Source organism: Dioscorea cayenensis, chromosome 5, assembly GCF_009730915.1.
Source record: "Dioscorea cayenensis subsp. rotundata cultivar TDr96_F1 chromosome 5, TDr96_F1_v2_PseudoChromosome.rev07_lg8_w22 25.fasta, whole genome shotgun sequence".
Lineage (NCBI taxonomy): Eukaryota > Viridiplantae > Streptophyta > Magnoliopsida > Dioscoreales > Dioscoreaceae > Dioscorea > Dioscorea cayenensis.
Window position 1 is genome coordinate 6,216,433 of NC_052475.1, and position 12,213 is coordinate 6,228,645.

The window sequence follows — 12,213 nt, forward strand, 5'->3', positions numbered from 1 at the left end:
GCTCTGTTGGATTTGTCTCTGTGTTGCTAGGCAAACCCTCTTGAGGTCTTTCCGAAGTGACTTCGCAATTTGTCCCACTTGGTTCTCCAAGTTATGTAATGAAGCGGTGTGGTTAAGAAGTGTGGCTTCAACCGACTGGAATCTCGTATCTGAAGATTGAATGAACTTGGTCAAAGGCTTCTCCAAATCAATCATCTAGTTCTCCAACCATGAAACTCTGTTTTTCATATTCGGGGCTTGTTATTGTTGGGGCTTGTTATTGTTGTTAGAAACCCGGTGGTGCCATAGCCTTTTGTTGCCCTTGATTACTCAAAGAAAGGTTTAGATGGCTCCTCCACCCCGGATTATAGGTATTACTATACGGATTTCCTTGACCCCTAATTGTATTTCCTACAAAATCCACCTGTTCCACTGAAGTTGTACCACTAATAGCAATCAGGCAATCAGATAAAGCATGCCCTCCTCCATACCCTATGCAACTCATCACTGTCACCAATCTAGGAGAAGTTAGAGTATTTAACTTCTTGCTAAAGGACTCAACCTGGGCTACCAATGATGTAACTGCATCAATCTCATGAAGTCTAGCTACCGTATTCTTTTCTCGTGTGTTATACTGATAACTAGTCATAGCCATCTCTTTCAATGAGCTTTTGGGCTTCGTCGGGGGTTTTACTACCTAAGGTACCTCCTGCTGCAGCATCAAGTAATTGATTCGTGCTTGGGTTCAAACCATTTTAGAAGGTTTAGATAATCATCCACTCAGGGAACACATATTGAGGACATACCTGCAGGAGATCCTTGAACCTATCCCATGTCTCAAAAAGGGACTATAATTCCGTTTGCACAAAAGAGCATATTTCAATCCTGAGCTTTGCAGATTTTCCAGGAGGAAAGTATCAAGCTAGGAAAGCTTCTACCATCCCCTCCCAAGTAGTAATCGATGCTTAAGGCAATGAGTGTAACCACTTTTCTCTCTCCCCTTCAAGGAAAATGGGAAGGCCCTCAACATGATGGCATCATCCGTAACCCCATTAATCTTGAGCATATCACACACTTCCAAGAAATTTTAAATGTGATTGTTCTGATCCTCATCAGCCAAACCATTAAACTGTGTGGACTGCTGTAACAACTGGATAAAGCCTGGCTCGAGTTCAAAGCTCTGAGCTGTAATAGGTGGCCTCATAATGCTAGATTGCGTGCTAAGAACTGCTGGTCTTGCATAATATGAGACTGTCTTTGCTGCTCATATTGCTCTGCTATATTGTCACACCCTTTCAACTTCTATCTCAGCTTGATTTGTCTATTCTTGTACAGGTTCCTTTCCCCGTCTATGAGTTTTTCTTCCAATGTTTGCATCACCTAGAGATTTCCTTGAAATTAATGCGATCATAGGTGTGTTGATCGGCAAGAGATTCTGATCAACATTCGTATGGGATTAGAGATTAGTCACCGAGAGATTGGGGCTAATCTACTCATGAGGTCTCTAGGTCTCAATCATCATCAATGCATCTTTAACTCATCCTAGTTCGGGACTTAATGACAACCCTAGGTGGATTCCTTGTCCAAACACTCCCTTCTCATCCTTGATACTCTCTTGTTTATTTACATCCGTGTGCTAGTTACCCGGCCATAGATTAGTTAGTTTATTTTATTTTATTTTATTTCATTTGTTCTTCATACTAAGAATTGTAGGCTAGATAATAGATGAAGAGTGAGTAATAATACTTCCTTGGCCCCGTGGAATACTATGACCCCTGTGTCACTTACAGCGTATTACTTGGCGATCCCGTACACTTGCGGGCAATCAATCAAATAGCTAAAGTAGAAAACTGCAAATACTTCCAAAACTCTTATTCCTAAGCAACGACGCCAAAAACTTAACACATCGCAAGTGCACGGGTCGTCAAAGTAATAAAATACCCTGGTGAGTGGGTAGTCTAATCCACTGGGAATAGTTGCTTAGAATCACAAGTATTGCTATGCAGCTAAAGTGAAAACCAATTTGTGATGTTGATTCAAAGAAATCGATACAAAGAAAAGTAAAATAGGAGAGAGAACATGCAAGAGAATTAAGAAGAGATATTGATGGTAAAATGGGGTACTCGGACAATGCTAACACTTGGACTATTGTTTGAAGTGCAAGGCTAATATTATGTCTCCTAATTGAATTTTAATGAGTCGTGGAAATCAAAAGACACACTGTGCCAAACCTAAGGTCAACTGGGACTAGTCCTTTACACTATACCCCTGCAGAAAGGGATACTCTCGACTTCTCACACTGTGTAGGATTGCTTAAAGCTCTAGGGATTCCAAGTGATAAACCCTATTCCCTAATGTAGATCTAACCGTTTGGTCCAGGCGTAAGATCACTAGTTATGATCAAGGCCCAGCACTAAGGATCACTTCAACACTTCACTCTGTTGCTTGTGCAACTAAGCCCCAGTGGAGTTTGTCTCTTACCACTTCACTCTATCATGGCTGCAAAGAATTCTTGGAACATGGAGATAGGATAAATCACGCCAGAGGAGAAAGGGGACATTCTGTTACATCTTGATTCACCCTCTCAACGCTATTCAATCTCGTTATGTCTAATCTAATGAAGTTGTCACCCCTTCATAGGATTACATAGATAGATTCTTAACCCTAGTGTTATTCTAAGGGAGAATAAAATCAACAAGCAGACAATATTGAAACTCAATTAAAACATCAATTAGAGGAAACATAATAAGAGTCAATGAAACAAAATTATCCTTGGGTTTACAAGTTGATAAGTGCTTGTGCGATAAGAATACAAAGTGTTCTTTCATTGTGTTGAGCATTACTTTTCTCGGGTTTTAACGCTAATATGTTTGTATTTATGTTACTTTCATGTAGGTAGGGTTGTGAGGCCAAATATGAAAGTAAGAAACCAATGTGGGTCGTCAATGCACCAATTTGGAGAAAATCTTGCTAAGGTTCAAACGCGAAGACATAGGTCGGGTTCGAGATACGGGAATGTGTGCCAACCTCCTTGTATTCAAGTTAGTATAACTATTTGGAGGGGCACAAGGGCAGTCACATTCAAGCATTCCAACTTGTGCATATAGATCTCCACCAACATGTCCGTTATTGAAGAAGTAAAGCGATCCACGACGTAAACGTGTGCCCGTTTGTGTTACCTCGATGAAAGCATGGATTTGGGAGTATTTCGGGCCGGTACTGTAGTAGGGTACTATAGCAAAACTGCAGCAACACTGTTCACAGCTGGCCGAGAAAAATAGGAAAACAGAGGATCCACACGGGAATGTGGAAATTCCACACGCCCGTGTGAAAAATCCATAGGGGCGCTGACACGGGCATGTGGATCCCCGATTTCAGCCCTTTAAAAACTGATTTCAACCCCGATTTTTGTATTCTTTTCTCCATCTTTTCCCCAACTTGAGAGAAGGGCTGTGGCTAGGGTTTTGAGAGGTAGTGGAGCATCCCCTTTCTCCTCCGGTGTGATCTATCCTACCTCCACATTCCAAGAGTTCTTTGCGGTCATAGTAGAGTGATTGGGGTAAGGGATGACCTTCCGCAGGGGCGTAGTAGCGAGTGCAACGGAGTGAAGCGTTGAAGTGATTTTAGCATCTAGGGCTTAACTGTGGCTAGGGATCTTTCACCTGGGCCAAAGGGTTAGCTCTATGCATAGGAATATGGTTTATCATTTGGAATCCCTAGAGCTCATTGCAATTCTATACAAGTGCGAGGTGTTGAGATTATTCGATTTCTCCCCCGGGACATGTATAGAGTTAGGCATGGTTGACCTTAGATTTGGGGCTATGCAATTAAGGATTTCCATGACTCACTATTGCATTAATTAGGAAGCATAATAGAGGTTTCTTACACTTGAAACAATTGTCCTTGGTGGAACAATATCCGGAAACCCCATCTTTATCAATTGCCCTACCTACTCCTTTACTTGTGCTCTCTTTCTTGTTATTTTTACTCTTGAGAATTGAATCTTGTCACACATACCACTAATCATCTTCTGCATTAGTTAAGAAATAATTTATGTGTCTTTATTCCCTACTCTCTGTGGATATGATATCCACTCATCTGGGATTATTACTTCGATAACCGTGCACTTGCGGTGTACACGCATATACAGACGTGTTAAGTTTTTGGCGCTGTTGTCAGGGAGTAGGCGTTTAGAGATGCTTTGCACTTTGTTTTTCTTAGCTATTCATTTATTCATTCTATTTCATATTTTCTTATTCTATCATAATTCTTATTTTGTTTCTTTTCTTTTGGTGCAGCTCCAGGTTATGACCCAAGGGAATCCCTCCATATTGATTGAAGGAGATTCCGAGCTCAAACGTACACTTAGAAGAAGAGGGAAAGAACCTGTGCAAGAACAGTCTAATCTAGCTGATTTGGAAGTAGAAGAATCTGAAAACTTGGCAGAACAGAATGAGAAGCAATGGACATTATCCGATTATTTAAGACCTTCAGTATTGGGGGCACAATCGAGCATTGTGCATCTGATAAGTGCTTGTGCGATAAGAATGCGAAGTGTTCTTTCCTTGTGTTTGAGCATTACTTTTCTTGGGTTTTAACGCTAATATGTGTGCAGTTATGTTACTTTCATGCAGGTAGGGTTGTGAAGCCGAATATGAAAGAAAGAAGCCAATGTGGGTCGTAAATGCATGAATTTGGCGGAAATCTTGCTAAGGTTCAAACGCGAAGACACATATCGGGTTCAAGATGCGGGAATGTGTGCCAACCTCCTCGTATTCAAGTTAGTATAACCATTTGGAGGGGCACAAGGGCAGTCACATTCAAGCATTCTGACTTGTGCATATAAAACAAGATCTCCACCAACATGTCCGTTATTGAAGAAGCAAAGAGATCCATGATGTAAACGTGTGCCCGCTTGCATTACCTCGATGAAAGCATGGATTCGGGAGTATTTTGGGCCTGTATTGTAGTAGGGTACTGTAGAAAACTGTAGCAAGAATACTGTTCCAGCAATGTTCACAACCGGCCGAGAAAATTGGAAAACAGAGAATCCACACGGGCGTGTAGAAATTCCATATGCCTGTGTGAAAAATCCAAAGGGGCGCTCACACGGGAGTGTGGATTCCCGATTCCAGTCCTTTAAAAGCCAATTTCAGCATTCTTTTCTCTATCTTTTCCTCATCTTGAGAGAGGATTGCGGCAAGGTTTTTGAGAGGTATTGGCTAGGGCTTTGGGGAGGTTCTATGGCTCCGACATTACGCGCCATTGGAAGAAGGTTAGTGGGAGAGCTTTCGTCGGTACCGATTCGGCGAGGTGTATCCTAGGCCGGACAAAGGGACCCTTGTGACGATTAGAGGACTCTCCACAAGACCATCACCATGACTAATGAGGGGGTTTTCTATTGATGCTTTATTTTTACATTTGATTTCATTGATTGTATCTAGCTCCATGGAGAGCTAAACCCCTAGTGGGTACTTGGGTATTTGTGAACCCTAGGATGTATTCGTATCATTGAATCTCTTTATAATGCTTTCAATTAATTGATGTTTATTGTGAGTTCTAATCTTGTATGCTTGATTATATGAATACTCCTCTAGAGTAACACTAGGGTTGAGAGTTCTTCTTTGTAACTCTTGTGAGTTAGTGACACACCATGAGAGTTAGACAAAGCTAGATTGGAGAGGGTTGAGAGGGTAAGTCGAGAGGTTGCGGAGCATCCGCTTTCCCCTCTGGTATGATCTATCCTACCTCCATGTTCCAAGAGTTCTTTATGGTCATAGTAGAGTGAATGGGCTAAGGGATGACCTCCGCTGGGCTTAGTTGCGTGTGCAACGGAGTGAAGCGTTGAAGTGATTTTAGCATCTAGGGCTTAATTGTGGCTAGGGATCTTTCACCTGGACCAAAGGGTTAGGTCTATACATAGGAATAGGATTTATCATTTGGAGTCCCTAAAGCTCATTCCAATTCTATACGAGTGCGAGGTGTTGAGATTGTTTGATTTCTCCTCCGGGACATGTATAGAGTTAGGCATGGTTGACCTTAGATCTGGGACTATGCAATCAAGGATTTCCACGACTCACTATTGCATTAATTAGGAAGCATAATATAGGTTTCTTGCACTTGAAATGATTGTCCTAGGCGGAACAATACCCGAGTACCCCATCTTTATTGATTGCCTTACTTTCTCCTTTACTTGTGCTCTCTTTCTTACTATTTTTACTCTCGAGAATTAAATCTTGTCACACATATCACTATTCATCTTCCGCATTAGTTAAGAAATAATTTAAGTGTCTTTATTCCCTACGCTCTGTGGATACGGTACCCACTCATCTGGGATTATTACTTCGACACCCATGCACTTGCGGTGTACACGCATATTCGGACGTGTCAGCGTCCCCCAATTACAACTCAGAACTTCGAGCTAAAGCCGGCATTCATCCATATGTTGCAGCAATCCGCGCAGATCAATTGTTTTGCCGATGAGGATCCAAACAGTCATATAGAGAACTTTCTCGAGGTGTCTGATATGCTAAAGATAAATGGGGATAACGGATGATGCCATCAAGTTGAGGGCTTTCCCATTTTCCTTGAAAGGGAGAGCGAAGCAATGGCTACACTCATTACCTAGAGCATCAATTACCAAATGGGAGGAGATGGTAGTAGCTTTTCTTGTCTGTTATTTCCCTCCCGAAAAATCTGCAAATCTTAGTAATGAGATCTCATCCTTTGTACAATTGGAATTGGAGTCTCTATTTGAGATGTGGGAAAGGTTCAAGGAGCTCTTGAGAAAGTGCCCGCAACACGGATTCCTGGAGTGCATGATTGTTCAGACCTTTTATAATTGTCTGAATCCGAGTACAAGGAAACTCTTGGATGCGACAATAGGAGGTACCTTAGGTAGGAAGACCCTCGGTGAGGCCCGTTAATTAATTGAAGAAATAGGGTTAAACAGCTACCAATGGAATGCTAGGGAGAAGAAAAAGGTGGCCGGTCTCCATGAGATAGATGCAGTGACTTTCGTTGGCGGCTCAAGTGGAATCATTGAGTGAGAAGTTAGATCTTCTAACTTCGAACCGAGTAGCGACCGTGATTACTTGCACCGGGTGTGGTGGAGGACATGCTTCCTCCGATTGCCCGATATCTATTGGTGATGCATCTGGGGTTGAGAACGTCAATTTTTTAGGTAATAGCATGAGGACTCAAGGGAACCCATACAGCAATACCTACAATACGGGTTGGAAGAATCATCCCAATTTCTTATGGAGAAACAAAGGTCCACAAAAGGCCATGGGGCCACTGGGTTTCCAACAACAAGGCCCAAATGTGGAAAACAAAGTTTCAGGTTTGGAGACCCGAATGACCGATATGGAGAAGGCCTTAACTAGGTTTGTGCAATCATCAAATACAAGGTTTGAATCAATTGAGGCTACACTTCACAACCATACCGCCTCCTTACATAATCTTGAAAATCAAGTGGGGCAGATTGCGAAGTCCTTATCGGAAAGGCCACATGGAAGTTTGCCGAGTAATACCGAGACCAACCCTAGAGAGTATGTGACGGTGATCACTTTGAGAAGTGGTCATGAGGTCGATGGTAGGCTTCCGAGTGAGAAGCCAAATGAGCATGCACCCGAGGTTATAGAGGTTGAAGAGGGAACAAGCAAAGAGAAGGAGGTGGCACCTCCACCTTTCAAGCCAAGGATCCCTTATCCCTCTAGATTGAAGAATGACCAAGAGGATGAACAGTACAAAAAGTTCCTGAGTTTGTTCAAGCAACTCCACATCAATATTCCTTTTGTTGAGGCATTGGCCCAAATGCTATGTATGCCAAATTCTTAAAGGACTTGTTGACCAACAAGAGAAAATTGGAGGAGAGTGCTTCAGTGATTTTAGATGCGTCTTGCTTGGCGGTCTTGCAAAAGAACATGCCGAACAAGAAGAAAGACCCGGGAAGCTTCATCATTCCATGTAATATCAGCAATCTAGGTGAAGAAATCGCATTGGCGGATTTAGGGGCTAGCATCAACGTCTTGCCATACACCTTCTTTCAAAAGCTAGGCTTGGGCGAGCCTAGACCTACTCGGATGACTTTGCAATTGTCGGACCAAACGGTGAGACATCCGAGAGGCATCATCGAGGACGTGCTTGTCAAGGTGGACAAGTACATTTTTCCGGTTGAGGATGTGGATGTACCCTTGATACTTGGGAGGCCATTTTTGGGGACTTCCAAGGCATTGATTGAAATGGACTGTAGAGAGCTAACTTTGAGAGTTGGAGATGACAAACTCACATATCGCCTTGCTGAAGCCATGCAGCATTCTCTTGATTTTGATGATACTTTGTATTTTCTAGATGCTACTGATGAGATTGTTGATGAATACATACAGGAAATGTTCAATCCGGATCCGTACGAAGGCTTGTTCGACCAAGATGAGGACAATGAAGAGATCATGATGCTTAGTTCGATGGAATAAGTACCATCTACCACGGGGATCTTGAAGAAGGTGCTCTGGAAATTAAAGAGGGCTAGGAGACACCACCAGAAATGCTCCAAGGCTGTTGGAGATATGCGTGAACTGAACAAACTGGGTGAATCATTGCTAGGTAGTCCCAAGCCCGACAATTCAACCTCTACCCTCAAGAGATTTTGCTCATCATGTTTTCAAGCCATGGGTAAGAGGGAAACTTTCATCTATGAGCCCCCGTGAGGTAAGACAAGGTACGTCAAGCTAAGTGACGTTAAACAAGCGCTTCTTGGGAGGCAACCCAAGTGTTTACTATTTTCTTAATTTGGTAGTTTAGTGTTGCTTAAATAAATTGTTGAGTGTTGGTATCTTGATGTTTTATATTTCTGCTGTGTTTTTATCTTGAGTTTTCAAGTTCATCATGCGTTTTATGTGAATTTGGCGAAGTTTTGGTCGTTTGAGCTATTTTTCATGTTTTTCACAGGTATAAATTGCATATTGGGGCAGGCTCTGATTATGTAAACATGTTCAGAAAATTTTCTGTAGAGTCTGCAAAATTTTCTAAGGCATCCAAAGAAAACACACGGCGTGTGGAATTAACACACGCCCGTGGTTTTGTATTGTGAGCTCATCCAGAGAAGGCACAGAGGCGTGGACTTGCCCCTGTGAACGACCATGCAATCCTTGTATGCCTGTGGGTAATTTTTGCACGGGCGTGTGAAGTCCTGCAGTGATTGGCAGACTTTCCCGAAAGCACACAGGGGCGTGGACTCGCCCCTGTGGGCGACCTTGTGAAGATCGTATGGGCGTGGGTAATTTTTGTATGACCGTACGAGTCTCTGCAGAGGAGCTCTCTTCATGTCAAGAAGTCACAGGGGTGTGCGCTTGCCCTGTGAGTTGGGCTAGTGAAGGCCCACACCCGTGTGGAATTTCCACACGGGCGTGCGAAACACTTAGCGAGTTTTCTCAGATGTCTAGAGCAGCCACAGGGGCTTGCGGCTGCCTCTCTAGGCCAGGCACACGGGCGTGGGTATTTTTCACACGCCTATGTATTCGCATTCAGAGGCATTGAGTGTTTTCCCGAGAGCACACAAGGGCGTGTACCTTCCCCTGTGAAGCTTTCTTGTGGAGGTACACGGGAGTGTGTAATTTCCACACACCCGTGCAGATGTACAAAACTTCAAGAGGCACGAGTCCTTTTAAAAGGATTATTGTTCCTCTTTACCCTAATATCCTCCGGTTGTCTGAGAGCACTTCTACATTGTTTCCTGACCTCATATCACCGATTTGGAAGGATTTTACTTGGTTTTCCGGCCGTTTTCAAAGCTTTCTCATCTCAACTTGACGGTAAGCCCTATCTTTGATTTCCTTCACAAATTCATGATTTTCATCGATGAAACTAGTCTATAATGCTTTGTTTCTTCAATTAGAATGATTATTTATATTTAGAATGAAGTAAAAGCATTGTAGTGGTGCAATTGTGGAGTTTAAAGTGCGGTCGTGCGTTTGTTCACGTCCCGTAGATCCACACGGGCATGCGGAAATTCCGCACGACCGAGTGGATTTCTGTAGCTATGTTGAATTAACTTGTTTGATCAATTCTCTTTCAATTTTTGCAGACTATAGCACCCAGGTCAAAGAACCAAGCTGATAAGTGACCACGAGAGTCGTCCCCTAGGTCCGAGAGCATGAGATTCACTATCCCTGATCATCAGGCTCGTTTTGAGCTTTTGTTGAGACTTCGGTTCAGACAGACTCGGTTCTTGGACATGAGTATATTGAGAGATTTGCAGCAGGAAGATGAGTTAGCTGATGAGGTCGAGGATCTCGTGTCAGTGGGTGGTTGGAGGTAGTTATTATCGATTAGAGAGCCAGCCATCCGGGAGCTTATACTGGAGGTTCTGTCGACATTCGAGTTCGATAGATCCTATACGAGATTTGATGACCTCGACATAGTTCAGTTCAGAGCATTTGGATATCACTATAGTCTGAGTATCACTCTATTTTCAGTACGGCTCAGCTTGTACGAGGAGGCATTTACAGACACTGAGGAGTACTCTTAGTTACCGACAGATTATCCTGGAGCTCTGACCCCTCAGAGGGCTTACAGAGCATTATGTGGTTAGGGCTAGTATGAGCCGGGGGTGTCCAAGGCCACGTACCTTTCCCGACTTGCGTACCGATATCTACATGCCATTATGAGCAGGTCGATGAATGGTCGTGGTGATAGCACTGGTGTTCTGAGCCAGCAGGAGCTTTTGTACTTGTATTCGATGATGCAGCGCACACCAATCCATCTAGGGTACATTCGACATCAGAGACAATATGCCAGATTGGGAGCGATTTTCTTGGGTCCATACATTACGAGATTAGCTCTGGGTATGGGTCTCTTGAGCGCCATTCGCGTGGCCGAGAAGAAGAATATACCTGCGCCCCTGAGGCTAAAGACGATGAGATTGATGGGCATGGTCCATAGGGTTCAGACAGGGGTTTATGCTCTGGTTCTACCGACCCCAGAGATAGCCGAGGAGGAGGGTAATGATGCCGAGGCTCCCAGCCTGCCCCCGAGCCTCAGTCAGCACCTATAGAGACCGAGGTACCTCCGGTGACAGAGGACCCACCGCCCGTGCGCATGTTTTCACCATCTCGAGCCCAGGATCGCTTTGAGAGGCTGTAGAGTGCTGTGGGGATGATATGGACAGATATAACGGAGGCCTGAGCAGAGATTGCCGATATTAGGGCTGTGCAGGCTGCACAGTATACGGAGTTCATGGCACGTTTCGACATATTACGACAAAGCTTAGAGCGAGACGTTGGCTCGTCATTTGTCCTGCGGCCGAGGACTCCTCTGACCCCCTCAGCTCCGCTAGCATCTCCTTTACCACCTCCACCAGCACCCTTTGATCTAGCCCCAGCGTAGTAGAGGATCCAAAGTGCGACATCGACACTTGATTTTATTTTCCTCATCTTTTATTTCCACATTTTATTTTGGACTTGTATACTCAGAAAGGCCTCTCCTTCTGAGCTTATTTTCATTTTGTATCTCGAGTTGTATTCATTTTCTTATCTTTTATATACTCTAGGCCTCTCCTTCTCAGCACCCGTTGGAACAACACTCAAAAGTACTAGTTTTGATTGATATACATTAATATACATGCTCACATAGCCAATGGTGGTTCACCTTAGTTGCATTGATTGTATTCTTCAGTTTAGGAAAATCTTTAACAATGAATATTTTCATGCTTTAGTTTTTGCTTGAATTTCTAGGAATTTTTGCCCGATTGACACTTGTTGCACTACTCACTCTTTGAACCCTGTTGGAAACTCATGTTTGGTGTATAAGGGACTAGTTTTAGTTGTTTCTTGCATTAATTCTGAAAAAAAAATGAAAAGAAAGAACAAAATAGTTTTGTTGTTTAGTTGTGCTTGTTGGGTGGAAAGAGCTACCGCCTATGATGTATGAAGCTACTCTCATAAGTCGGATACTAGTTATGCCATAATGAGAGAAAGAGCTATCTTATGGGATGTGTGAAAGCTACCACCCCGGTAGAAAGAGCTACCACCTCGAAAGTGTGAAAGCCACCTTAGCGGTCGCTTAGGAAAGGGCTACCTTAGAGGATGTGTGAAGCTACTACCCTTTTTGAATTTTTGTTACCTTTTATAGATAAATAAGTCCCTTATACATAGAACTTTGAGGAGTATACTTTGGATCGAGTTGAGTGAGTTCACACATTTACACGATTTCGGGTTTGTCGCCTTTTTGATTCAA

General features: G+C 43.3%; 2 non-coding genes across 2 annotated transcripts; one reads left to right on the forward strand and one right to left on the reverse strand.

Moving 5' to 3' along the window:
- The first annotated feature begins 765 nt into the window (after positions 1-765).
- LOC120262639 lies at positions 766-872 on the forward strand. Its single transcript, XR_005536900.1, has one exon. It is a non-coding gene; the product is annotated as a small nucleolar RNA R71 (small nucleolar RNA).
- Positions 873-6,680: 5,808 nt separating this feature from the next.
- Positions 6,681-6,787, reverse strand: LOC120262715. Its single transcript, XR_005536971.1, has one exon. It is a non-coding gene; the product is annotated as a small nucleolar RNA R71 (small nucleolar RNA).
- Positions 6,788-12,213: the final 5,426 nt, after the last annotated feature.